A 26,584-nucleotide genomic window follows, 5' to 3' on the forward strand; every position below is an offset into this window, starting at 1 on the left:
AGAAAGGACTTTAGGCAGCAACTAATTCAACCTCTCATTGCAGATCAGCAAACAATCCCAGAAACAATATTTGCATGAACTCACAGAGGGAGTAAATAATTGAGGCCAGAAAAAACAGAACAGTGTAAATATGGTATCTCTTACTTCTACAGGGCAATGCCCATATATACCTTGCTGGCTTATATCTAGATCTTATCCCTGCCTGGCAATAAGTGGGGCACTTAGCACATGAAGGAAGACACTATCTGTGTCCAAAGAAAGAACTGAAAGAATTAGGTATAGAATAGCTTCACACACACACACACACACACACACACACACACACATATACACATATATATGTATAGACATATATGTATAGACATATATAGAGAGAGACATATATACATATATATATATATATACACACACACAAGCACATAACTGTGCCTAATGGTAGTCATCCCCCCACACACACACAAGCACATAACTGTGCCTAATGGTAGCCATCCCCCCCCACACACACACACATACTCATGGGGGGGAGAAAGAAAAAGAAAATAACATAATAACTTTATTACATATTTAAAAGGAATAGTTAGTTGTACATGATAGGTTTGCAGTTTCATGTTATATATACAATTATCTTTCCCCCTCTATTCTGTTGTGTTATTGAAATGCTTTATTTCTTAAGTTCAGAATAAAATTAAATAAAAAAAGAAATGAGACAGCCAGCAACTCACAGGAGTTATTAAAAGAGGAGTAAGATTTTAGGATTTTGTGTTTGTAAAATGTCAAAGTTTTAACTAAAGTCCATTTATGCTTGCTTAGTGAATTGTAATTCTGCTGATAGGTCTATTACCAATGAAACATTTTCTTCTATTTAATTATTGCTTGGGAACTCAGCACATTATTTTATTTTTTAAAAGAAATAACAGTTTACTTTTCCCCAATTACACATTAAAACAATTTTTTAAAACATTTTAAAAAAAATTTTGAGTTCTAATTCTATCTTTCCCTCCCTTGTCCTCCATTTCCTGCTCCCTTAAATGGTAAGCAATCTGATTATAGGTTATACAAGTAAAACATTTCTGTAGTAGTCATTTTGTATAAAATGACTGGAAAAAAAGAAAAAGAATGAAAGAAAGAAAGTGAAAAGTAGAATGCTTCAGTCTGTATTCAAACAATCTCAGTTCTTTCTCTTCAGGCAGAGTAGTATGCTTTATCATTAATCCTTTGGGATTCTCTTGAATCTGTTGATCATCACACAATGTTGCTCTTACATGTACAATGCACTCTTGGCTGCATCAGTTCATAAAAGTCTTTCCAAGTTTTTCTACTTAAGATTTTTTACAGCATAACAGTATTCCATCACAATTACATAGCAGTTTGTTTAGCCAATCCTCAATTGATGGGATCCCTTTGATTCTATGTCTTAACCACCACAAAGAGAGTTGCTATAAATATTTTCGTTCAAATGGGTCCTTTCCCCCCTCTTTTTTTGCTCTCTTTGGGATATAGACCTAACAGTCAGCACATTCTTTTAAATTCAATCTTTCAAAAGAATTACATTTTGGAACAAAAGCAAAATTTAAGCAGGATATGGGTGTGCCAGTAAATGATTAATAACTGTCTCTCTGAAAAAAATGTAGATATGAAATACTTAACATTTTTCTTTATCACTTTAAGTCTAAAAATAACTAAAACAATGAATCAGTCATGATTTTTAGTATTTACTGATTTCTGAGGTAAATATTCATACTGAAAATTTTTAACAATTACTCTATTGGCCAGTTAGAGTTGACTCTAGCACATCTTCCTCTCTGCATGACTTGGTTTGTTCAAAATAAAAAAAAAGCAATAAACAAAAACATCTAAGAATACATAACCCCCAAATGCTTCTATCAGCCATGAGTTCAATCTAGGGAAATGCAGTGCTTATTCCCAAATACCAAAGAAGCCCTTCTTCTTTCTTAAGCCCTGATTATAGAGCTTAAAGATAATTCATTAGTGTTTTTTTTAAACTTTCTTGTGCAGGGTTTTCTTTTGATTCTTGATTATCATCACACTTGGGATGTTTCCCAGATGGGGTGTAAGAAGGACTGGACCGGGGTCAGGAGGACTAAGTTACAGTTCCAGCTCCACCAGTGCATGACCCAAGGTGACTGGTTATCTCCCTGACCCTCAATTTCTTCATCTGTAAAATGTGGACAATATAGCAATTTGTTTTGCTTGACTACACATATTGGTTAAAGTTTCTTTTTCTTTTAAATGGGAGGATTTGGGGAAGGAGTAAAATAAATGTTTAAAAATAAATTGTAAAAATAATCATTAAGAATCTCTTCTAGCTCTAAGAATCTCTAAGAATCCCTCTAGCTCTAACATTATAGGTTAGGAATTGTGAATGAAATAGGAAGGAAAGGAGGGATTCATCAAATGAATTAAATCTTAGAGAATTTGGATGAAGTTTTCCCTGCTTCCATATATACAAAATGGCAAGGCAGACAAAAACCATTGGCAGGTGGACCATGAAACCAACCAGTTACCTTAGGATCTCGCTCCACCTCTTGCCGCTTTCTTGTACAGGAAGACCTCTCTCTTGAGTGAGGAAGGCTGACTGCAAAGGTTAGGGGTTTGGAATCGGTTCCACACGTCTGGGGAGATGGGTTCCCCGAGCTACTGCCTGGGAATGTCACCTTTCAGGTGAGGCTTTCTTGTGACTTCATGGTCTTCAATGAGAGCGTGAGAAGTAGGGAGAGCACTGAACCTGGGAGGTGAGAGGCAGGAGTCCTGGCTTTTTCGGTTGGTCCAGTCATTCCATCCAATCCAACCCCCTCCTCTACCCTTCTTCCCCCAGCCCTCATTTTAGACATGGAGAGAGCTTTAAGTGACTTATCCAGACTCACAGCTAATTTATATATATATATATATATATATATATATATATATATATATATATGTGTGTGTGTGTGTGTGTGTGTGTGTGTGTGTGTGTGTGTGTGATACACACATATGTGTTTATATAAAACCCTCAATTTTAGTTACCTCATCTGTAAAGTAGGTCCCATAATATCAGCCCTAACATGGAGTTGTTGCAAATATCAAAACAGGAGAAAGTATGTGAAAGTTCTCTGAAACCACAAAGCATTCTAGGAATATGATGAACTGGCTATTACTATTATTGTTGTTGTTGATGTTGTAGGTGATTATCTTACTTTCTTTTTCTCAGAGATTCTAAATATTCAGGCTCCTTGAATTCATCAAGTTGAGATGGGACGGATAATGGGTGGAAGTAAAGGGCATGATAAGTTCGTATTCCTCATCCTGGGAGCTGTAGGAAGGCTGAGGGCTAGAAGGAATCCTTAGGGAAGCATATTCAGTCTCCTGCTTCATGGTCCTCTTATGATTAGGGAGAATATTCTCGTGGCAGTAATCTGTGGAGTTTGTAGAAGGCCTTCTTTGGGGTTTGTGCATGATGAGAGCATAGAATGGCTCCTTTGTATTGTCTTCATGTTTTTCCTGCCAAATGATAAAAAAAAAAAGCCATTTTGCCTCAGGTGCTCTCCTACCTCCCTCTCTTTTGCAGCCCTCCTCCAGGGTTGTCTTCTTCTCTGCCCCCTAAACTGCCTCTCCTCCTCCTCTTCCCCTGCTGTGCTCTCCCAGGCCCACCCTATCCAAGTGGTACCCCACTTGGTAGGGTGCCCTGCTCTAAGCTAGCTATCATAGAGGAGAGCTTCATCAATGAACATTTCATTGAAGATTTGTGACAAAAAGTTTAGTATGTTCCCCTTCTAAGGCCCGCATTTCTCAAACTTGAGAAGTGAACATTTCATGTAAATAGTCTCAAACTCTGTGGCAGTGGAAGGGAGAAGAGGTTCCTTTTATGGACTTCAGATGATGCTCCACCGGGCCAAGCCTGTATAGACACCCTGTGGCGTGATGATCTTGAGGTGCACCCTCCTCTGTGGGGTCCATATTCTTAGATCTGTTTCTGATAACCAAAATGAGCTTCTCCTTACCTGATGATAAGAAGGTGAAACATCTTCACCTAGGAGAAGAGTAAAACAATTACTCTAGGGAAATCTTCCAGGGGTGCAGGACTGAGAGGGAACAGACATGGAGGCCAGTCCTATTGGGACCCACCACCATAAACTGCTGAACAGAACAGAAGAAAGTCATGACGAGGTTACTGGGCCCTCTCCAAATCCTTGGTATTTAGCTTTAGGGAGGCAAAGCAATTATTTTACTTTTTCCCACTCCTCCCAAAAGTTAATCAAACTTTCTTTACTCAAAGCTCCCATACTACTTTCTCCCTCTCCCCACTTTTTTAAGCAGATGACTTCTATTATTTTATTGAGAAAATAGAAGCTATTCACTTTGTGTTCTCCTTCCTTTCTCCTTATCTCAAAATCCTTTGCCATAATCTCTCATGCTTCCTTTAGTCTCTGATAATGAGGTAGTTTTTTCCTGAGTAACACCAAGTCCTCTCCATGCATTCTTTTTTTTTTAGATTTTTTTTTTTTTGCAAGGCATGGGGGTTAAGCTAAAGCTAAATTAAGTGTCTGAGGTCAGATTTGAACTCAAGTCCTTCTGACTCCAGGTCTGGTGTTCTATCCACTGTGTCACCTAGCCTCCGTCTCCATGCATTCTTCATCCCATTCCCTCTCATCTTCTCTAGCATATTGCCCCTTTCCTCACCTTTCCCACCTCTCATCCATCTTCTCTCTCTTCCTATCTAATGATTCCCTCCCTTCTGCCCACAAACAAGATCAATCTTCTTCATCCTTAAGAAACCTTCACTGGTCCTTCAATTTATATTTTTCTCCCTTTCCAGTCAAACCTCAAGAAAAGACTGTTTACAACCAATTCCCTATTTCCTCTTTTCTCGCTCCTCAACCCTTTGCAGTCTGGTTTCCTCATTCAACTTTAGCTTTGATTTATTTAATTGGCAGATCTAATGACATTTTCTCAGACCTCTTCTTTTTTGACTCATCTGCAAGATTTAACACTGTTGTCTTAACTCTTCTCTGGACTTTCATGAGATTGTCCTCTCTTGGTTCTTCTTCTGTCTATCCACTCCTCAGTGTTTTGCTGATTCTTCATCCATGCCACACTCCCCTCACTGAAGGTATAACCAAGAATCTGTTCTAGAACTATTCTAATTTCTCTATAATTTTTCTCTTGTTTGGCTCTCTCAGATTCTGTAATTTGAATTATTATCTCTTTGAAAACTCTTTTCTCCCAAACTACAATTTCAAATCATCAAATGACCATTGGTCACTTCAAGTTGAATATTCCCAAACACCTCAAACTCAATATGTCCTAGGTAACTAGATGTCACTGGATCTGCAGTCAGGAAGACCTGTCTTCAAACTCAGGCCTTAGAAATTTATTAGCTGTGTAACTGTAAAATGGAATAATCAGTTATTTTACAGGATTGTTCCAAAGATCAATTGAGATAAAGTGCTATGTAAATGTTAGTTAATGTGATATTGATGATGTCCAAAATAGTGTATTCCCCCAAATCTACCCCTCTTCTAAATTTCCTTTCTTTTGACAGTATAACCATCCTTTCAGTCTCTTCCCTTACCTCTGATTCTTCTTCTCTAAACAATCAATTGCCAGATCTTATAGTTTCTGCCTCCACAAAGTTCCTCTTTTTTCTCATTTTACCACTTCCTTATTTCAGATCCTGATCATTTTTATCCTGTTCTACTACAATGACCTCTTTGCCTCTGGTATCTCCCCAATCCAATCCATCCTACACATGATTTTGAAAGTGAAGATAGAAATGTGGATTTTCAGTTTCTTACAAGATAGAAGTAAATCATTTCATACAAGAGATCCTGCATAAGAGCCAGGATAAGTCAAGATCAGACTTCTCAGTGCTTTGGAGGGTGCTTGGTGTTGGGTCCCAGAAATCACTTTCAAATTTCAGAACCTGAACTGCCATCTGCTGCTTGGAAGATAAAATTGATGAGAAAAGTTTGGTGCAGAGTTGATTAGAGGGAAAAATCTTGCAGTTGGGCATATCTGAATGGAGGGAAAACATACTTTTTGCTCTATCATCTGCTTCATGAAAGGTGAAAAACAGTTACCCAAGGAAGCAGGCCTGGACTTAGGAGACCTGTTTTTGGCTAGAAGAGTCAATCAGTCACCAAATCTTACTAAAGAATGGTCATGGAAAAGTTCTTCAGACTAAAGGAAGGAAGGAAGAAAGAAAAAAAGTATCATGAATGAAGCTAAATAATATACTACCCAGGAATTTATAGAATTATATATACATATGTAGATATACAATATAGTATATAATTTATAGAATTTTGCTACTACAGTAACAGAAGGAAAATTTTTATGATCAAATGAAAGAGTTAAAGATGTGGTTTGGCATTGTGGTTAGAGTTTGACATCAAAGTGTTAGACATGGTTATTTAAAAACACTTTTAATGTGGTTTTTAATAATAAACATGACACATGTAGTGCTGAAGACATAAACAATTTATTTGGGGAATTATTTACAGTCCCTTTTGGTCAGTGGTAGAAATTGGGGAGTGGATGTAGGATAATGGAAAATTTTCTAACCTACTGAATTTGAAAAATTATTTCCATCTTAAATCAGTGACTGAATAATAGCATAATCAAAGGCTAAATAAGTCCATTAAATAACCAATAAGGTTTAATTTTTTTATGTATTATACACAATGGCATCATAAAGATACTATGATTTTGGACTTAATTGATGACCTTCATACTGCCCCAAGATATCAGACAAGCATTCAGTCTTCAGAGCAGCCAACCACTACTACTTACTCCCTTGAATAAAAGAAGTAAACCCACTGACTGTGGGAAAATACCATCTACTTTTTAAAGTAATCCTTAGTTGGACATAGATTTAATTAGATGGGACCAAACTAAAATTTAAGTTATTAATTACTTGGCCATGTGTAGAATTTTGTGCTACCAGGATATATAAAATAAGATAGATTCTTTTAAATTATTTAAAGCAATGGGATTAAGTGACTTGCCTAAGTAGCTAAGTAATTATTAAGAGTCTGAGGCCAAATTTGAACTCAGATTCTCCTGACTCCAAGTCCAGCGCTCTATCCACTGCGCCACCTAGCTGCCCCCAAGATAGAATTTTTAGGAGCATGTCAGAGTTCAAATACAAGACAAAATAGCTCCTGAATGCTACCCTTAAAAGAACAGCAGCAGAATTCCAAAAAAAAATTTCAAATTATCAAAAATTCCTAAAGGAACTTTGCTTTTAGAGGAAACTCCAAAAATTAACCGCAAAAACTTTCTGAAACAATGGTAAATTAAGAGAGACAGCCTGTAAGAAGAAAAATATTGTAGAAAAACAACAGAAATATCGAAACTAAAATTAGAATTTTCTAAAGATACAGTAGAGTAGATGAATATATTGACACAAAAAAGAAGAAATGAAATTTTAAAAAATCATGATGCAATAAAGAACTGGGTTCTCATAAAAAATCTTAGAGTAAAATAATAAAATAGCAGGTAAGAAAAACCTTGAAGGACATATAAATGAAACAACTGACTCAGTTAAAATCAGAAGTATTTTACTGGAGTATATAAAATTAGAAACAGAAGAAGAAGAAGAAAGAAATATGCCTGACAAATTATACAAAATGATCATGTTGTTTCAATAAATGAGTGATACAAACAGACTTGAAAGGAAAAATGGAGAAAAGGAAAATGTTGATTTCAGAAATCCTTATAAATGAGGAAAAAAGGAAAAGAGCAGGGCAAAGAGGGTAAAATGGGCAGAAAGTAGTGTGTGTGTGTGTGTGTGTGTGTGTGTGTGTGTGTGTGTGTTATAGTTGGGATGAGATTAGTGCTAATGAAATAAAAAAATTATATGTCTTCTGATAAGACAAATAATTTTACAAGATATGATGAGCTAATGGAAAATATTACAGTTGGGGTGAGATGGATAATTCTTATCTATTCAAGAAATAGAGAAGTTACAAGAGACAAAAATAGAAAGATTTTATTATTAGCCAGAGTCAAATAAAACACTCATGAGCAACAAAAAAGCAGTAAATCTAGAACAAAAAGGAAAAAAGAAATTGGAAAGCAATTATTGCTATAAATTCAAATATTTTAATGGATCTATGATCCTGTCTAAGCAGTGTAGCTCATGAACCAGGTATATCTACCTGTCCTGTGTAATTCAACCTAAAATCCAGAACCTAAAATCCCTAGTAACAACAGTGCCCCAAGAGCACTGGTCCCACTTCTATCCTGCCTCCTAAATTAGCTCAGGAAGCAACCTCTATATGGAGATGTGTTGTCTTCAAGGCCTCTCTCTGCTGGTGCTTTAGCTCCACAGCAGAGATATCCTTTGAAGATCCAGAAAAGAAAGTTTTAGATAGTAATAAAAGCCCAAGGTACCATAAAATGTTCTAATATCCAGTCTTAGCAATAAATGATCTTAAACAAGAATGTATTACCATATGTTTTGCTCCTTCATTCTAAGGTCAATGAAGTTTTTCTATCTGATTTATAGAAGAAATCTCCTATCTTTTTTGTTTCCCTTATTAGAATGTGTGCTCTTTGGGAGTATGGAGAACTGTTTTGTTTTACTTTATCTCCAGCTCTTAGCATAATGCATTGCATATATTATGTATTCATTCATTCATTCACTCATTCTAGAAATGGTATATAAACGGCACCATTGCATGGAGATAAGAGATGGAGGGCCATGTATGAGGAACAGAAAGAAGTCTAGTTTAGTTGCACTATAGAATGTAGGAAAGAGAAGAATGTAGAATTAGTTTGGAAAGAGGTTGGAGAAAATTGTAAGGCATTTGAAAAAACCAAAATAAAAGAGATTTTTTGCACATGATCAACTTGGAAATTTTTTTGCTTGACTATGCGATATTTGTTATAATTTTTTTTTTTTAGTTTTTGCAAGGCAATGGGGTTGAGTGGCTTGCCCAAGGCCACACAGCTAGGTAATTATTAAGTGTTTGAGGCCGGATTTGAACTCAGGTATTCCTGACTCCAGAGCACTCTATCTACTGTGCCACCTAGCCGCCCCCTTTTTTTTCTAATGGGTAGAGGAAGAGAAAAAATATTTCTGTTAATTGAAAAAACAAACTTAAAATGGAAAAAAAAACCCTAAATACCATGAATAACTAATAAAAGAAGGGGGATTTACATTTTGTTGCAGAGGCGAAAGAAGGGCCACTAGAATGTACTGAGTAGGAGAGTGACACAGTTGTTGTTTATCCTTCATTTTCAAAGAGCACCAATGACATCATGGGGTGATGTCTTGACTCATTTGTGAACTGAACTTAATGTATACTATGGAAACAATGTAAAGATTGGCAAAATTGCTTTCTGTGGAGGTTGGGGGAGGGAAGTAAGATTAGGGGGGAAATTGTAAAACTCAAAATAAATAAAATCTTTAAGTGAATTGAACTTAAGGCAGAATTGACTTAGTGACATGGTTAGATCTGAGTTTAAGGAAAATCACTTTGGCAGCCATGTGAAAAACAAATTTGATTAGGAAGAAACTTGAGGTAGGAAGGAATTAAGGAATCAGTTCCTGTTAGTGTAATTAAGAATTGATGAGGGCTTGAACTAATCAGGTATCTATGTCAAGATAAGAGGAAGATGTCAGATGTAAGAGATTCTTCAGGATAAAAATAGCAATATTGGGCAATCGATTGCATATGTGACATGAGATAGAAGGAGTTGCTGAGGTTAACACTGAGGTTTTAAACCTACAGGTCTGGAGGAACTATGCTTCCTTCAAGACAGAGAGTTTAGAGATGATGGGGTATGACTGGGTGGAAAGATAACAAGTTGTCTTGGATATGTTGACTTTGAGATGTCTGTATATACTACAATTTAAAATGTCCAATTGGCAATTGGCAATGTAGGCCTGAAGCTCAACTTGGATTATACACACATATTATGTATTCACATATGCAGTGGTAGAGTGTATAGAGTATTGACCCTGGAGTCAAAAGGACCCAAGTTCAAATAAGACCTCAGACACTTAACACCTAGTCACTGTGTGACCTTAGACAAGTCACTTAACCTTGATTACCTCCCATCTCCAGTGGTCTGATTCATATCTGGCCACTGGACCCAGATAATTCTGAAAGAGAAAGTCAGGCTGGGTGAGAATTAGGCTCAGGTCTCGCTCCCTCACTCAAATCCAATTCACATGCTTGTCATGGCATCACCTCCTTGATTTCATGGTCTTCTTAGAGAGCAAAGGACAAATAGCAACACACATACATACACACAGATACATTGAATATGCATTTTATATTATATTTATATATGAATTTATATTCATTTTATTTTCACTTGTATAAACATATAATAAATATATCCCAATATATACATGTAACCATGTGGGCATATGCAAATATATTTGCATATAAAAATATATCCCAACTGAAGTTATAAGAAAGAATTTCATTTAGTAGAATGAGAGGAAGCATGGTATAATCACAATGATTTTGCTGATATGAATGTGGTAATGAGGAAACTGAGACTCAGAGGTTCAATAACACACTCAGTTGATAAGATCATATAATTAAAAAAATACTGATTCTAAAGAAAAAAGACTTGACTTTGAATTTTAGGGCTGCTAGCCATACTAGGGTTATAAGAGGAAGAAAAGATGAACTGGTCATGTGTTAAGGTAGAGAGAAGATGACAGACAGGCAGCCAGAGCACATCACAACTATTCTTGTGATGTCAAGAAAGAGTGAGGAGGATTCCAGAATGGAATGTGAATCAATGTAGTGAATTCATGGGATAACATTTTTGACTTCCAGTGTCATCACTCACTTGGCTTTTCCCAAAGTGATCAATGACTTTTTTTATTTTTTTAGTTTTTTTCAAGGCAATGGGGTTAAGTGACTTGCCCAAGGCCACACAACTAGGTAATTATTAAGTGTCTGAGGCCAAATTTGAACTCAGGTCCTCCTGACTCCAGGGCCAGTGCTGTATCCACTGTGCCACCTAGACGCTCTCAATGACCTCTTAATTAACAAATCTAATGGTCTTTTTTCAGTCCTCATTCTCCTTGATCCCTCTACTTGCATTTGACAATGTTAGTCACCTTCTCTTCCTAGATTCTCTCTCTTTTCTGGGGTTTTATGAAACTGTCCCCTCTTCATTTTCCTTCTACTTGTCTCACCATGCCTCAGACAACTTTGCTGAGTCATCAATATTATGTCCTTTAATTGTGGATGAATGCCTAGACTCCTTACTGAGAATTTTTTTCTTCTATTATTTTTTCTATGATCATGATTTTAATTATCATATCCATTGGGATGAGTCAAAGATCAATGATACTCTTTTTCTTCATTGTTGCCCTTAAATGCATCCCCTCTCTCCCCTTTTAAAGGTCCATTCCACCTTGTCCAAAGCAACTAAAATAGGTGCCTTCAAACTCCTTCCACATGCAGATAATTCAGTCAGCTTAGACATTTAAAATCAAAATCTTCAAACTGGATTGAACCTCAGAGGTCATTTAGGCCATTGCTTATCTAAAGATTTCTTTTATAAGAAGATAAAAGATATAGATCTCTCTATCTCTCTATCATCTATCTAAATAGATATCACAGGGACATAGAGAATTAAATATATATCCCTGACAAGTGGTCATCCAACATCTGCTTAGCTATCTCTAGAAATAGTCCATATCTATCTAGGGCAACCTGTTCCATTTATGGAGAGTACTAATTACTAAGAAAATTTTCCTTATATTTATTCAAAAGTCAGCATCCCTATACTTTTGACCATCATCATCATCATCATCCTCATTCTCATCATCTTCCCTAAAACTTCTCCACATTAATATCCCCAGTTCCTTTAATTGCAATTCTGATTGTTTTCCTGTCACCATCCTATTTACCCTCTTTTGAAAACATGCTAGTTTACCAATGTCCTTTACAAAATATCTAATTTTTTGTCACAATGCCTCAGATATGTGATCCGGGGATGAGCACTAAGTGCTTCCTTAACCCTGCTTGATAGTCTATTTATTAATGCAGTCTAAATTCAGATGAGCAATTTAAGAGGTGTTTACTTGCATTTAGCTCAAATTTTTTTCTAAAACTACAGATCTTTTTCATTTGAATGCTTGTTTGGATATATCCAACACTGAATAGTCAATTTTGTAGATCCATGTATAGGATTTTACATTTATCCTTTATCAATTTAATCTTCATAAAAGAGATGTGCCAATATGGGGGATAAAAAGGAATTCAGAACTTACTTTCCTTGTGGAACTCTTTCTTTTTTTTCTTCAATATTTGTCTAAAAAGAAAGGAAATTGTATAAATTTCAATATCTACCATATCTGCCAATAAACCCAAAGCTTTAGTGCATTAATGACCAGGTGAAATTTTGTCCAGGGCCCTCAATCAGAGAGGGCAAAGGTCAGACCATGGCATGGATTTCACAATTGTAAAATGGACAGAGAGCAATACTCGAAATCAGAATTAGCTGGCTTTGAATGCTACCCTATTAACTGTGTGTGTGTGTGTGCATGTGGGCATGCGTCTGTGCATGTGTATATGTGTGAATTTATCTCTTGGAGATTCTATTTCTTCATCTGTAAAATGGCAATCAGTGTTTTGCTCATATCATGGGCTTTCATTGAGTAAAATCCTGTGTTTCATGAGGCCCTGGAACATGGATAAGGTCTGGACTTGTATTGCACTAGTCCAGTGGACTGCTGGATGAAGAAGCCTTGTTCTTTAAAGCCTGTCAACACTTTTTCTTTAGAGTCTTGAGTTTCTTAGAATCCTCAGACTTGAGGATGAGACTTGACTAAGATCTCTCAGTCAGGTTGTTCCAAAGGCAGGCCTCGAACCCAGTTCCAGGTTCAAGGATGGCTCTTGATTTCTTCTGCTCTGCTGCTTCTTTAGTGTTAGATAAATATAATCATCCGGTTACTCAGGGAACCGCCGTCTTCTTTTTTTAGCCTTTGTATTGCTAGCCTCTAGCATAGCTCAACTATTCAATTACTTTCTCAAATGGAAAGTTTTGTTATCATTTAAACCAGGTTTTTTGTTTTTTGTTTTTTTGGTTTTTTTTTTTTAGTTTTTGCAAGGCAAATGGGGTTAAGTGGCTTGCCCGAGGCCACACAGCTAGGTAATTATTACATGTCTGAGGTTGGATTTGAACTCAGGTACTACTGAGTCCAGAGCTGGTGCTCTATCCACTGTGCCACCTAGTCACCCCTAAACCAGGTTTTTTGGGGGACAAAATGATTAGCCATCTCTCTGTAGGCTATTTGAGGAGCCAAAAAGCTTGTCAACCACCTAAAAATATTTTCCTCCATTCATCCAGCATGAGATGGCAAGGACAACCTGGACTAAAAGGTCCAGCGATAGAACAACAACAATAATAATTGCTATTATTATATCATGCTAAAACTAAATACTTTATAAATATTATCTCATTTGATCCTCATAAGCACTCCGGTAGGTGGGTGCTTTATTATTTATTTATATTTATTCAATTGCACTAATTTATTATTAGAGCCACTAGGGCTTAACAGACAAAAGTGGAATTCCCAAAGTCACCTTTGCATCACCATACTTAAGATAGCCTTTTCTTTACAAGGAAGGAAAAAAAAATGTGAAAGACACAAAATTAATCCTTGAGTTCTCCAGTATCTCTGACCTTGACCTTGATTTTATATTGTAGCTATTGTAGTTTACATTCTTATAAAAGCCAAGTTTAGGAGTCAGGAGAGCTGGTTTCCCATTCTGCCTCTTTCATTTATTCTTCAAGATTAAATCCTTGTTCCACAGACTCTGTGAGACCTGGACCATTCAGAGTGACACATACCAGATGTTTGTTTTGTGCTTTGAGATTAAACCTCTCTTAAACCCCCTTCCCAGTTCCTTCCCTGCTCCCTCAGTACATACTGATCCCTCTGTAGGTCTTTTGAAAAGGCTTGGGGTCTTCTAGATATATTTTTTTGAGAAGAAAATCTTGTTTTCAAATATTGTTTGGATTAGATGATGTCTAAAGTTCCTTCCAAATCTGAAGTACTGCAGTCGTCGGATGGGTCCTTTAGGTCTAACCCAACCCTGGGCATACGTTTATGTTTATTGAATGTCTAGTCTGATTCATAGCTCTTTCATCTTTCACCTCCTCTTAAAAAAATGCAACAAGCAAAAGTTGCTGCACAGACTTTATTATCATCAAAGACTCTCTTGTCTGAGGTTTCCCAGTCTCCTCTGGTATTGAGACCAGGCTACTGTGAAAGGGGTGGGCGTGGGCCAAAAAAGTTTAATTTGGAGTAACTGACAGCAGAGGCCCTTTCCCACAAACCTCCAAATAATATCCGTGAAGCAGGAGGGAAAGGAAGTGGCCAGCTCAAGAAACAAGCCGAGAGCTACAGATGAAACGATTGGCTAAGAGATTGGGTGCAAAAATGTGAAATGAGTGTGCAAAATAGCGACTTGGTCTGATTGCATTTCTGTTCATATGGATCCTGGCGGGACAAAAGTCTTCAGAGCACATGAGATCTCCCTTGCCTCTCCCTTTTCTTCAGTGGGTCACTGTTGGAAGGTGACTTCTGAGTCTAAAGGGGACAATCAGTCATCAACAAGAAGCATTTCTTAAACACTTTTATGTGACAGACATGGTGTATTGGGGAATGAAAAGACAAAACAAAATAATTAAAAGAGATAAATAAGTAGATATAAAATACAAAGTAAATATGAGATAAGTTTGGAGAAGGGGATGGAATAGGTATTTATTTATTACCTATTAAATGCTAGTCACTGTGTTAAGCACTTTATAAATCTTATCTCATTTTATCTTCCCCCCAAACTATTATTTTGTGATACAACAAGCACATAATATTTGGTACATATATAACAATATAATAAATTATCTCTATTTTGAAGTTAAGGAAACTGAGACAGACAGTAGTTAGGTGACTTGCCCAGGGTCACACAGATAGTGTCTCAAGTCAATTTTAACTCAGATCTTCTTGAATCTAGGTGCTAGACTACTAGTTGGGGCCGGAGGAAGGCTTCAGCAAGGGCTTTATGTAAAAAGGTGGAGCTTGGGCTGGACTTTAAAGGAATCTAGGTGGGATTTTTTTTTCTTTATCATGTGGTATTTTTTGTCCTTTGGTTCAGATTCTTCTTTCACAACAAGATCAATATGGAAATATATAAATATGATTCTACATGTATAACCTATATCATATCACTCTCTGTCATGAGGAGGGAGGGGAGGAAGGTAGAAAAATGTGGAACTTAAAAGTTTAGGAAAAAAGATGAATGTTGAAAACTATCTCATGTAATTTGAAAAAATAAAATAATATTAAAAAATAAAAACAATTACAACACACCCCTCCTCAAAAAAAAATTAAAGGAATCTAGGTATTCTAAGAGATATAGATGAGGAATGGGGGCATTCGAAGTACTGCAAGGACACAGACGACACATTGTCTTATTTGAAGAATAACAAGAAAGTCAACTTGTCTAAGGAAGTAATGTTTAATGAGTTAGCAAAGATTAGGCAGCAGTTAGATTATGAAGGGTCTTGTGAAGGAGTTGGTATTTGATTCTCTAGGTCATTTAGTCTGGTGTCACCATGGCAACTGCAGGAAAAAATTGAAATTTAATAAATCTAGAAGCTTTTTAGAGGGTGAATTTATTTTATTTTTATTTTTTTTTATATTTTTGCAAGGCAAATAGGGTTAAGTGGCTTGCCTAAGGCCACACAGCTAGGTAATCATTGTCCAAGGCTGGATTTGAACTCAGGTACTCCTGACTCCAGGGCCGGTGCTCTATCCACTGCACCACCTAGCTGCCCCTAGGGGTGAATTTATTAAACTTTTGATAAATATAGTAGGCAAATGATGTCATAAATATCCTAATGGCAGGAAAAAATGTTCCTCATCCCTGCTCTAGGACATAGGGAGCCAAAGGAGCTTTTTGAGCTGCTTAGGTATCAGTTTCACAATTATGTAAAGGAAAGACTGGAGAGAAGAGAGGCTTGAAGCAGGGAGTACAATCTCCTTCACAGGGATTCTTTGAAGTTAAAAGACCTTAACACATAGGTCCTATAAAATGACATTCAGTTTGGCAATAAATACTGCTCAGTTCAGTTCTCACCTGAATTTTTTCTGCTCTGGGTTTTCAGCTTTGGGTTTCCTGGACTCCTCTTGGGTATCCTTTGGCCAACTATAATAAAACACACCAGATTCAGTGCTTCTTATAGTCCTTCCCAATCCCTTTCCAGTCTTACAATCTTTTATTCTTTATATTTTAGACAAATAGAATAAAGTGACTTGCCCAGGGTCACACAGCTAATTAACTAGACTTGAACTCAGGTCATCGTAACTTCAGGGCTGGTACTCTATCCACTGTAACACCTAGCACCCCAAATCCTGGTCTTTTATAGATAGCAGCAGCAGCAGCAATAGTCCTGCCCTCTCTGTCCTTCAGTTGGGTTTTGGGGTCACCATACAATGTATCTCTTGATTTTTGTCCCACAACCCCTACTAAAGGTTTCCAATTGTAATAAAAATTATTTAACCTCCTTGGGTCTCAGTTTTCTCATTTGTGAAATGCAGACATTGGTCAGGATGTCCTTTGAAATCCCTTCTAGCTTTAGCTTCATGAGTCTAATAAAAATCTCATATTGGTATGATAACTTTAAGGTTTGCTGTAAGAAATATATATTATTTTATGTGATCTTCATAACTCTTAGACAGATGCTATTATTATTTTTTGTTTCACAGATAAGGAAACTAAGGTACAAGTCAAGGTCATACAAATAAAAAAGGTAGGATAAGAACCCAGGTCACTCTGACTTCAAATCTAGAATTTCTCCATTAAGCCATCACAGTGTCTTCCATTCTATTCCAAAGGCCAAAACCTTAAAAGTCCAGTAAGACACACTCTGCCATTTGTTCCAAGTATATCATGGGTTAAGATGGAGCCCTCTTTATCACCTATCTTTTGGGCAGCTCTGTCTAAATCTGTAAAGTGGAAAGACTGAGTCATTAACTCTTTTTTCCACCATATTTCTGAGTCCAATGATTCATATTCACTATGCCTACTCTGCATGGGTGCTATGAGCTAGACCTGAGAGAAAAGAAGAAAAATCCTCCTCCTGCTCTCCCTTGGCACTGAAAAATGACCCTGGCAAAGTTTGTTTCTGTTATGTGTTACTTTGTCCTCAATTCACGGATGGGAGGTAATCACCATTGGAGAGGGAGTTTGGGGCACACCAATCTGAAGGCCAGATTGCCTCCAGGGTGGTGCAGCCAGACAGATTGGCAAGGAAGCCTTGAGAAGCCTAGCACCTGGAATGCTAGCCCAAGAGAGAGTTTTTTTGGACTTGAACCTGGCCCTGGGCTCTGTGGAAACCAAAATAAACTATGAACCTAATTCCTTTTCCCTCCCCAGGGATTGCTAGTAGGGAGGGAGTTTATGCCTCCCCCATTTGGGAAGTAAATTTGTATATTTGTGATTATACTTTTTGAAGTAAATATTCTCTTTGTTAAAAAAAAAAACTCCAAAAAACTCCAAAAAACTAAATAACCTTCACAATGCTACACATAGGGTTAAAATGGAACCCTTTACTTTTGTAGGAAACCCTGGAGAGATTCTCCTCTCAGGATGAGGCAGGTTCCATGTTAGCCCATGTGACTCAAATGCTTGTATAAATCAATCACAATAATACAATAACAATAATGACAGGGAAGGAGAGTTCTCAGTTCTGTTTCTGATATGATTTTGGAAGAAAAGCAAAACAAAAGTCTCCTCAGGTGGTATTTACATTTTGGGCTCTTATGCCAGAACAAAACAAAATAAGAAACAAATAATCCCCCAAACCAAACTATCCAAATCCTCTCCAATTTATTAATTGCAAATCAAATGCATCTTCAGAGAGAAAACCCTTCTTCTGAAACAGTAGTAGACATAGTACAGTGAAAAATGATCTTTTTTTAGGCTTTTTTTGGGCAAGGCAATGGGGTTAAGTGACTTGCCCAAGGTCACACAACTAGGTAATTATTAAGTGTCTGAGGCTGGATTTGAACTTAGGTCCTCCTGACTCCAGGACCAGTGCTTTATCCACTGCGCCACCTAGCTGCCCCAAAAAGTGATCTTAATAGGTTCAAATTCTGCCTCTCTTATTGATTATCTGGGTACCCTTGGACAAATTTCCCCCAATTTTTATGGGCCATGGTTTCTCCATTTGTAAAAGGAGGAAGTTAAACAAGATAAGGTTCCTCCTAGGCCTATGTCTTGGGCTCTTTAGTTAAGGAGATACCTTTTTGAGACAGTCAATTCATATTCTGTATTAGTGATCAAATTACAAATACTTTGTGTATTAGCACTATTATTGTCTTTATGTATTTACCAAGGAATGTGTTTCTCTGTGTGTGTGTGTGTGAGAGAGAGAGAGAGAGAGAGAGAGAGATTGCTATTGAGTCATTTTTTTTATCAACTCTTCATGACCCCAAGATATTTGAGTGTTTTGCTGTTTCCTTCTCCAGCTCATTTTTTAGATGAAAAAACTGAGGCAAATAGGGTTAAGTGACTTGCCCAGGGTCACATAGTTAGCAAGTATCTGAGGTCAGGAAGATGAGTCTTCCTGCTTCCTGGCACTCTCCATCCGCTTTAGCGCCCCAGGCAATTGTCCAAAGCCTCATCCAGGGTCTTCCTGACTCTAGGCCCCTCACTCTATCCATTGTGCCATCTAGTTGCCCATGAGATTATTGATTACAAGAACACTAAGCAGTTCTGATTTGCAGTCAATCAGGGATTAGCAACCAAAGGAGCTGCTGAATGAAACATAGGAGACACTGAGACAATGAGAGAAGCTGATGGGAAGAGTTGAAACATCAGAAGGGTGAAGAGAAAAGACAAACTCAGAAGCTACTGATGAAAGCAGAGTCCAGTTAACTAGTTGGTCTGTTGTTTATGTGAGGAACTCATCTGTCTGGAGTACAGCTTCTCTGTTTGAAAGAGTTGATTGCTGGAAAGAGGAATCTTCTGCTATAGTTGAAGAACTAGCTTCCATGATCTATGGTGACAGGTACAGCATGAGATAAGAGAAACCTCCTCAAAGGCATGCTCATTTTGCCATTTTTGGCCCTTTATTGGCTTTAGGGTGGAAATCTTTTAAAACTAATTAAAAAACCAAAACCAAAATTTCTTTATAGATTCTAGCATTAAAAAGATGAATGTTTTTTGATGAAAGAGTGTCACAATAGTTAAAAGAACAGATAGATGGGAAATTCTGCAGATTGCCAGGCTTAAAATTGCCATTAGTTAAAAGAACTTATCACTCTTTCAATAGCCTGAGAAGAAGAAAGGATCAGAGGAGGATCAGTGTTGAGACAGTCCCCTAAAGAGGCCATAGACATCCAGACATGGGGGTCAGAGAGAAGAGTTGCCTAAAACACATCAGTTTCCCTACACATGTTCCTCACTGCTAGGTGTTTCTGAGTCCCAAAGAAGACTATGACATTAGAGAGTGATGCCATGACAAGCACAATAATTGGATTTGAGTGAGGGGATGCTGTGCTAAGTCACCAGCTTCACTTAGTCCTCCAGAGTCATCTGGGTCCAGTGGGCAGATATGAATCAGGATAACTGGAGATGTCTCTGGATATGAGGCAATCAGGGTTACGTGGCTTGCCCAAGGCCACACAGCTAGGCAATTATTAAGTGTCTGAGGCTGGATTTGAACTCCCATCCTCCTGATTCCAAGGCTAGTACTCTAGCCACTGTGCCACTAAGCTACTAACTCTCTCCTCATCAAATTAAAAACAAAACAACATAAATCTGTGTCCACTGGTGGGATTTATATGGTCCAGATTTATGGAAGGATTGTTATGGGGTGTTTTTTTTTTTGGTTTGTTTGTTTGTTTGCTTGTTTTAGGTTTTTGTAAGGCAATGATTAAGTGGCTTGCCCACAGCCACACAGCTAGGTAATTATTAAGTGTCTGAAGTCAGACTTGAACTCAGGTCCTCCTGACTCCAGGGCTGATGCTCTATCCATCTAGCTGATTGTTATGTTTTGATAGTTCATTATTTTTACTTCTCTTTAGTAAATATTATTCTTGTTTTTGGGTGTGGTTTTTTGCTTGCCTGTTCAACAAATATTTTATTCTTAAGAGTTAAAGTTGGGGGCAGCTGGGTGGTGCAGTGAATAGAGCACCGGCCTTGGAGTCAGGAGGACCTGGGTTCAAATGTGACCTCAGACACTTAATAATTACCTAGCTGTGTGGCTTTGGGCAAGCCACTTAACCCCATTGCCTTGAAAAATCTAAAGAAAAAAAAGAGTTAATGTTGTCCAGGGCAGCTAGGTGGCACATCAACCCTGGAGTCAGGAGTACCTGAGTTCAAATCCTATCTCAGACACTTAATAATTACCTAGCTGTGTGGCCTTGAGCAAGTTACTTAACTCTATTGCCTTGCAAAAAACAAACATAAAAAGAGTTAATGGTGTCATTGTGATTGATTTATGTAAGTGGAAAGTAGCTAGGCATTGATGACCAGATATGTATATTCCTCCACTCCTCCCCCCCACCCCAGGTTACCCCTATGGTTTGAAGAGTGCCATCTAGCAGGCTGGTAGCTTGTGGCTGGCCCCTTTTCTGGGCAAACTCCCAGACTTGCCCAATAAGAATACAAGTTGGGGCAAATTGGAGTTAGTGTCATTATATATATATATATATATATATATATATATATATATATATATACACACACATATATATACCAATGCCCTATTGCTACCTAATAGGCTCTGTATTTATGTTGTATGTGTTGCGCATGTGTTAAATTTACATGTCTGTTTTATGACTCAAAGAGAATATAATCCCCCTTGAGGACAAAGGCTATATCAGATTTTTCTTTCTGTTCCCCAGCCTAGCCCAGTACCTGCTTTATAATAGGATTTTAATGAATACTTGTTGAATTGCACCAAATCATCCTCCTATTTAGTAAGGAGTATTAATAATACATTTATGTTGTGCTTCACAATTTACAATTACTTTCTATTTATTATGTCATTTAATTTTTCCACTAACTCTGAAGGAAGCAATACAAGTCTTATTATCCTAAATTTTTCAGTTAAGGAAGATGAGGCCCAGAAAGGTACGGACACTTACAGAAAGGTATAGACACTTACCCAGGGTCACACAGCTATTAAGGAGCAGAGCTGGAAACCAAATCCAATTTAGAAGAAAGTTTCCTTACTTTCCTACACTTGTTTGAATATGGCAGTGACTAGCATAAGAGGAAATAAAGATGCAAAGATTTCTGACCATTGGGACTTGCCTTTTTTCAGAGATAATACTGATGCAGACACAATATGTGGGATTCTGGGAAGGACAGAAAAACCCCTTGGGGATGAGAAAAGTCTTATTTAAAAAAACACCATCATTTCCTATTTTTGAATTAGATTTCTATATATTATGTTTTCCCTCTTTATTTTTTCTTATTGGATGAAATGTTGCAGAGAGAACAGCTATTTCTTAGCTACTTGTTGGTGGCTAAGTAGAAGAAGCTGTGAACTTCAAGTGAAAAACTATCATTTCTTTGCTTTTATCCTGTGTAATAGTGTGACTTTCCAAGGATTTCCCTAGCTCTGACTTTTTAATTAGTCCAATTCTTCCTTCTCTGATCTATGTCTTTCAACTATCATTCATCATTTCACTGATGTCCTCCCAGATGCCCCCCCCCCCAGATATTTTGGCCAACAGTTTCAATCTCTTCCCCAGACACTTTCTTCTGCAACTTAACAACAAAAACAAAACTTTGTAGAAAGAACAATAGCTCACCCTCTTTTCCAGAATCCTGCACCAGTGATATCTTATTAAATTTCAAAGCAGAAAAGTTCCTCAAATAGCCCTCAGCACACATCACTCATTCAGTATCCTGAACTGTCCCTCCTCACCGTTCTATTTTGAACTCCCAAATATCAAAAGGGTTATATCTGGATAGAAATCTCATTCATTCTATTCACCCTCAAACAGAGAAGCTAACCTTACAGGTCTCTGGCAGAAGAAGAGGAGATTCAGTTTTAGAGACTTAAAACTCCCCCAAACACTTGTGCTTTTAGAGTCTGCATGTGTCCATATGTGAGTGTAGGTTTGTCCATGTGCCAGTATGTATGAATGTGTGTGTGTGTGTGTGTGTGTAAAATCATAAAATAGAATTAAGCAATTTTGAAAAAAAGGCCTGTTTTCTGGAAAGATTTACACAAAGTGATATAAAGTGAGCAGGACTAGGAGAACATTGTACACAATAAGAGAAACATTGTGTAATGATCAATAAGGATACAATAATACTAGATATTCCAAAAGACTTGCGATGACAAATGCCATCCACATCCAGAGAAAGAACTATGGTGTTTGAAGGTAAACCAAAGCATCCTCTTTTCACTTTTTTGATTCTGGGTTTTTTTTCCCTCATGGTTTTTCCTTTTTGCTCTGATTCTTTTTTTCACATGTCTAATATGGAAATATGTTTCATATGAGTGGTATATGCATAACCAATATCAGATTACTTGCTGTCTTGGGGAGGGGGGGGAGTGAAGGGAGAGAGAAAAATTTGGAACTCAAAATCTTACAAAAATGAATGTTGTCTACACATTAACAACATGGAATGATGATCAATTCTGATGGACTTGTTCATTTCAGCAGTACAATAATCAAAGATAATTTTAAAAGACTTGGGGTGAAAAATACCAGCCATATTCAGAGAAGGAAGTACAAAGTTTAAATGAAGACCAAAACCTATTAACTTCGATTTTAAAAATTTGTCTTATGCATTATGTAATTTTTACCCCTCTTTAATGTTTTCCTTCTGTTTGTATTTGATTCTTCTCTCACAACATTATCAATATGGATCTATGGTAATAAATGTAGTAGTGCCTATATTAGATTGCTTTCTATCAGGGAGAGGGAGAGGGAAGGGAAGGAGGGAGAAAACTGTAAAATTCAAAACCCTGCAAAAATGGTTGGTAAAAAACTACTTGTTGCATGTAATTGGAAAAACAAATAAAATATTTTTTATAAAATGATTGTTGAAACTATCTTGTAATTGGGGAAAATACTATTAAGGAAAAAAGAAAAAGATCTATTATATTCTTGTTTTTGTATCCTGGTCTTTAGTATAGACACATAGTAGACATTATATAAGTCTTGCCTCTGACACAAACCTATGTGATGATCCCCACCCTGAGTGCCCCCCTCGCCCTCTCTAACCGCCCCCCCATGCCCCCTGCTCTTGCCCGCAACTGCACTAGACCTCTCAGGTCAGAGGCAACTAACTTTCTAAAATTGGGAGATTCTCACCTTTTTTTATACTATAGAGACCCTTTTAGCAGTCTGTTGAAGCTTCTAAACCCCTTCTCAGAATTATATTTTTAAATACAGTTAGTAAAATACATGGGATTACAAAGGAAGCAAGATATTAGTGAAAATAAAGATAATTCTTTTCTCATTCAAGTTCACAGACCCCTTAATATCGATTCATGGCATCTCTTTGGATCTGCGGACCCAAGTTGAGAACCTTTGCTCTAAAGTGATCAGTTTCAGATGAGTTGCTGCACTGTCTATGCAGAGAAAGGTTCTATATTGGGATTTCTTTACTCTAGTGAAATCACTTGTCACAGAAAAGAAAAATTGAGGCATGTTTTATTTTCAAGAAAATCGGAATGTTCAAGGATCTAAAGGATGTAAATCTCATTGAGAAAACTGAGACACAAAAAGGCTTAAGTGAATTTGCTCCACAGAAAATGAGTCCCTTCTGTGGAAATTTTTTTGGGGAAAGGCTAGGCGGGGGAGAAGCAGGGGAAGGGAATAAGGCTTTATATAGAGCTAAGTGGCCAATTCTATAGTAAGTATTAGCTCTTTTGATTTTCACAAAACCTTGAGTAGTAGGTGCTTTTATTATTCTTATTTTACAGTTGAAGAAGCTGAAGCAAACAGAGGTTAAGTGACTTGCCCATGGTCACACGATTAGTAGGTCACTGAGAGCAAATTTGAACTCTGTAAGATGAGTCTTACTGACTCCAGGTCCAGCATTCTATCCACTAGGCCAGGTAACTGCTGTAGTGGACAGAGTGATGCTTGGATCATAGAATCATAGGTCTAGAGCTAGAGGAGACTCAGAAGCAATCTCCAGTGCTATTGTTTTACAAAAGGCCATCTGAGATTGTCCAAAGCAATTAAGTGACATCCTCAAGGTCACACAAATAATGAACCCCAGATTCCCAATCTGGACACTTACTAGCTGTATGACCTAGGGTAAGTGACCTGACCTCCAGGGACCCCACATTCCTCATCTGTAAAATGTCTCCCTCTCAATCGAATATGCTTCATTCACATGGAACTGTAGTGGGAGCCCAGGTCTGTCTTAGATTATGTGACTTTCTTCTGTTACCCATATCCCCAACTCATGCTCATCCCCAGATGTAAAAGTGCAAAGCTTTTCCAACTGCAAAGTTTCTTCTGGGTTTGGCAGCTATCTTGTCCACCCCTGCCCAGGTCCCCCACAGAGCAGAGTCTGCTTGGACTCACCTGAATCTTCTTTGAAGACAGTTCCCCATCCTCTCTTTTGGGAGTCTTAAGCCCAGTTTCTTGTTTCACTTCCTGCTTCATCTGCCCTGTACCAGACTTCAGAAAGGGGGGGAAGGCTAATGTGATGAGGGTGGTGTCATTATTGAACTGCTAGTCCAGGACTCAATCTAGAGGAAAAGAGGGGAGGAAGATGATAAGAAGAAAAGCGAAGGAGGGGAAGAAAGGAAGAAAGTAGAAGAAAGCGTTCCTGGGTCTGCATGTGACTTCCTGAAATGCTAGAGAGTGAGATAATGAAACTTGTGGTCCTCATCTCACTGTTCATATCAATGCCCCGAGGAGACAGAATGTGCCAGCTAGTGCGAAATCTCACAATGCAGACCCTCAGAGCCTCTCTCCTAGGTGATTTCAATGGTATCCAAGTTGGCCTCCCTACCACAAGTCTTTCCCTAGTCCATCCTCCACATGGCTGTCAAAGTGACCTTTTTGTGTGTTTTTTTTTTCCAATTACATGTAAAGATAGTTTTCAATATTCATTTTTTGGTAAGATTTTAAGTTCCAAATTTTTTCCCCTTCTCATCCTTGCCTCCCCGTTTCCCTAATTAATCCAATATAAATTGTCACATGTACACTCATTCCAAATACATCTCCACATTAGTCATAGTGTGAAAAAAAGAATCGGAACAAAAGGGAAAACAACAAGAAAGAAAAAAATTTATAAAATTTTAAAAGTGAAAAAAATATGCTTCAATCCACATTCAAACTCCATAGTTCTTTCTTTTATTGTAGGTGGCATGGCATTTTCCATCCCAAGTCTTTTAGAATTGTCAAAATGATGTTTCTTAGGAGCAGATTTAGCCAAGTCACTTTGCCATTTAAGCTTTGATGTCTCTAAGTGCCTCTAAGATGAAATCTAGGCTCTCTGCTTACCTTTTTAAAACCTTGCACAACCTTATCCCAAATGCATTTTTCAGCTTTGTTGTTTAGGAAAGGGAAAGGGGGAAAAAATTGAATGATTTCTTTTTCTATTTCTTTTCATCTCTTGGGAAGTTAAAAGCTCATCACTAAAATGAGAGAGCTGAACTATTGTGACTAAAGGAACTTGGAAATCTCTCATAGCTCTAAGTGTCTGATCCTATGATAAATGACAGGATGATGATGAGAAAGGGAGGGACCATGAAAAGACTTGGGGCTGGTGTTTAGAGGAAGTGATCAATTCTCAGAAATGATCTGTTGATTATAAAGCACAAGACAGGAAATAAAGGATCATAGGACTTAGGGGGACCTTTAGAAATCACACATTTTGGGGTGGCTAGGTGGCGCAGTGGATAGAGCACCAGCCCCGGGTCAGGAGCTCAAATCCGACCTGAGTTCAAATTCGACCACAGACACTTAATAATTACCTAGTTGTTGGCCCTGGGCAAGCACTTAACCCCATTGCCTTGCAAAAAAAAAACTAAAAAAAAAAATCACACATTTTATAGAGAAAGAAACTGAGTACAGCTCACACAGAAAGCCAAGTGACAAAACTGGTATTAAAATCTAGGTCCACTTCTCTCAGTCCAGAGCCCTTTCATCTATGTCATCTTAAAACCCTTTCTCCAGGGTTTTTCCCCCAGTGGCACACTATTAGCAGAAGTCCCAACTTCAGAGGTATTAACCCAGCTGCACAGGATTCTAGTAAGCGACATGTCAAGAGTCTAACCAGGCCACTATAGGTGGCCATCAAAGCAAAGGCGTATGATGTGTTTTTTAGGCGGCACAGTGGGATCTAGCACCAGACTTAGGGGTCAGGAAGTCTCATTTCTGAGTTCAAATTTGACCTCAGACACCCCCTGCTGTGTGACCCTAGCCAAGTCATATAACCTTGTTTGCCTCATCTGTAAAATGAGGTGAATGAAATGGCAAATTGCTCCAGTATCAAAAGTCAGACACCACTGGAATGATTGAACAACAATAAGATTTAGAGATGAAAAGGATTTTAGAGGTCATCAAATAAGTCCCTTAATTTTGTAGATGAAGAGACTG

The 26,584-nt window shown here is 37.7% G+C and overlaps 1 pseudogene; it reads right to left on the minus strand.

Annotated features, from left to right (window-relative positions):
• Positions 1 to 479: 479 nt before the first annotated feature.
• On the minus strand, positions 480 to 25,015 carry LOC141507104 (uncharacterized; annotated as a pseudogene).
• Positions 25,016 to 26,584: the final 1,569 nt, after the last annotated feature.

This window comes from Macrotis lagotis, chromosome 1 (assembly GCF_037893015.1).
Source record: "Macrotis lagotis isolate mMagLag1 chromosome 1, bilby.v1.9.chrom.fasta, whole genome shotgun sequence".
Classification (NCBI taxonomy): domain Eukaryota; kingdom Metazoa; phylum Chordata; class Mammalia; order Peramelemorphia; family Peramelidae; genus Macrotis; species Macrotis lagotis.